Genomic DNA, 3,034 nt, shown 5'->3' with positions numbered 1-3,034 from the left:
ATGTAACACAGCCTCGTGGTTTTGTTCAGAAAGAGCGAGAGAACAAAGTGTGCAGGTTAAATAAAGAAATCATTGTATGGTTTAAAGCAAGCACATCGTGCTTGGTATGAGAAGATTCATGCATATTTCATTGCACATGGTTTTTGTAATAGTCCAATAGAAAGCACTTTGTATGTCAAGCATGTGGATGATGTACTTTTGATACTTGTTCTTTATGTTGACATGCTACTGACTGGTCCAAACAAGATGAATATTGTTGATTTTAAGGCTGAATTGAATTCAGCTCTTGAGATGTCAAATTTGGGCCTCTTATATCATTATTTGAGCATTCAGTTTAAGCAATGTGATGGAGGTTATGCTTTATGTTAAACAAAGTACATTGAGACTTTGCTACGCAAATTTAGTCTTGAGGATTGCAAACCTATTGCTACTCCTATATGGAAATAGGTTTGAAGCTTAGTCTTCATGATGTTGGAGACTACTTTGATGTTACCCTCTATCAGTAGTAGGCAATTGGTTGTCTTATTTATTTATGCCTTACGAGGCTAAATATTCAGTTTGCAGTCTCACAAATAAGCAAGTTTATGCATTGCCTAGTTTCTAAGCATTGGTAAGCAGTTAAGCGGATCTTTTGTTACTTGAGTGGCACTACACACCTTAGATTGTTTTATCCCAAGGGGGGATCATTGGTTCCAGATTTGCATGCTTTTTCAGATTCTGGGTGGGCTGGTTGTTATGACACACACGTGTCCACTAGCAATTTTTGATTCATGCTTGGTAGCTCTTATATATCATTGTTGAGCAAGAAGCAGCCTACAATGGCCACTTCTAGTTGTGAAACTGAGTACATGGTAGCTTTCACAGCTACAATTGAGTGTGTTTGGCTCAGACGCCTTGCAGCTCATTTGGGTGTTGGACAAGATGCTGCCACCACCATCTACACTAACAGTCAGAGCGCACTAGTAGTTGCAAGAAATCTAGTATTTCATGCTCGTTCAAAGCACATTGAGGTACATTATCTCTATGTCAGGGAGAGACTCTCAGCAGGAGAGATAAACTTGGCTTATATGCCAACACAGGACAACCTTGCAGATCTTTTCACAAAGGCTTTGCAACGTGAGAAGTTTGAAGCTTTTTGCAAAGCTTTGGGCTTACTCCCTTTTGTGGATTGATCTCAATCCATAGAGACCAACACTTCTCAATACATAAGTGTGAGCTCATGTTCACCGCATCAATCCAAGGGAGATTTGTTATGATATTATGTTAGTGATGTGTGTGAACACACTTAGGACCACTGGGGCACTTTTTCCTCTTTAGGAGGTTTTTTCCCCCGTGCATTGTATATATGCGCATCACTCTAAGGCTACCTCATCTTTGTACTTGCACACTAAGTACTACTACTTTGTGTTGTCAAGAGATAGAGAGGAGAGAGCTTGAGCTCTTGCAAGCACACACACACTCACACACAAGAGCACACAAACATGGAGCCTGAAAATCTTCTTCTTCTTCACACAAAGATGGAGGCTGAAAATCTTCTTCTTCTTCTTCTTCTTCTTCACACAATACAAAATGATAGTAGAGGTCTACAAAAAACATAAAGGGAGGACAACCTAAAAAGGTAGTATGTACAATGGTCAATGTGAAACCGCTAGTGAGTGAGCTGGCAAGATAAGTGTGCCATCACTCTCGGTAGGTAGACCCGTCAATGAAGTATAGCTGTAGTATCACTGGTAAAGATCCTCGTATCCACTACCACGTGCCAGTGATGAATGTCGGTGGGGAATTAGCCAGGTGGGCCATGCACCACTCATCAATGAGTAGACCATCTGTCTTGCTTACTGGTCAAAGGGTGTACATGATGATTTACCAGATGCATATTTGTTCAACATCAAGATGATCCCTAAATGGAGTGAACAATATGTGTTGCTAATGACAATTGGTTGGCTAGACATTTTATTGCCAATCACAAAAAAGCAAGCAATGATTCAAGGATCCGTATCTTTGACTATGCTTGTAGAAAGATTATACCACATGGGGCAAGATGGGGTTCTACGCCTATGCATTGAACCATTCGAGAAACCTCATTACTTGCGCTAAGCACATATAACCATAGGAGGGATCCAAATGGCTTGCAATCAGGCGCTAAAACAAATACTATGGGCAAGAGTTTGGTGGCCAACACTAAAATCTGAAGTCCATAAATGCGTAGGGAATTGCCCACGTGTCAAAAGCAACCTCCTTATCCACATGCCATGTTGTTTCAAGTATCGGTAGTCCCAAAATGGAGCCAATACATTGTTGAGTATCTCACAAAAGGCTTATTGCCTAAAAACATAAGCAAGGCTCAACAGAAAGCTATTGAACTTGAAGCAAATGACTACGAGCTTATTGCAAATCAACTCTATAAGAGAGGGAAGGACAAACAACTACATTTGTGCATCACCAAAGCGGAATATATATGAGTTCTTGAACAAGCTCATGCAAGACTATCAGGGGGACATTTCTCCATAGAAACGACAACAAAAGCTATAATGACTACTGGATTATGGTGGCCCACTCTATTCCAAGATGTTGTAAAATTTGTCAAGCAATGTGAAGAATGTCAACGAGTGAAAGTGTATATTCATCGGGAAGACATGCCGTTATGCCCTATGATGGGAGCAAGAGCTTTTGCCAAATGGGAGATAGATTTTGTTTGACCCATTAACCCACCAACACATTTAATGCAAGTGCAATATATTATTGTCACCACGGATTATTTGACAAAGTGGATAGAGGCAAAGGCTATGCCAAAGAACGATGCTAGGACAATCGCTTGTTTTCTCTATGAAAACATCTTCACTAGATACGGCTTACCACAATAGAAATTGTGAGCGATAGGGAAACTCATTTTTTGAACAAATTAATCTATAATTTACTCGAAGAGTTCGCTTGTTTTCTCTATGAAAACATCTTCACTAGATACGGCTTACCACAATAGAAATTGCGAGCGATAGGGAAACTCATTTTTTGAACAAATTAATCCATAATTTAC

At 39.9% G+C, this 3,034-nt stretch overlaps 1 pseudogene; it reads left to right on the top strand.

Moving 5' to 3' along the window:
* Positions 1–437: 437 nt before the first annotated feature.
* On the top strand, positions 438–1,172 carry LOC147621729 (secreted RxLR effector protein 161-like; annotated as a pseudogene).
* The last annotated feature ends 1,862 nt before the right edge of the window (positions 1,173–3,034 follow it).

This window comes from Cibotium barometz, chromosome 29 (assembly GCF_041138505.1).
Source record: "Cibotium barometz isolate CiBa-2024 chromosome 29, ASM4113850v1, whole genome shotgun sequence".
In the NCBI taxonomy this organism is placed as follows: domain Eukaryota; kingdom Viridiplantae; phylum Streptophyta; class Polypodiopsida; order Cyatheales; family Cibotiaceae; genus Cibotium; species Cibotium barometz.
The sequence above is the reverse complement of the archived record's forward strand: the minus strand, read 5'-3'. Positions and strand labels throughout refer to the sequence as shown.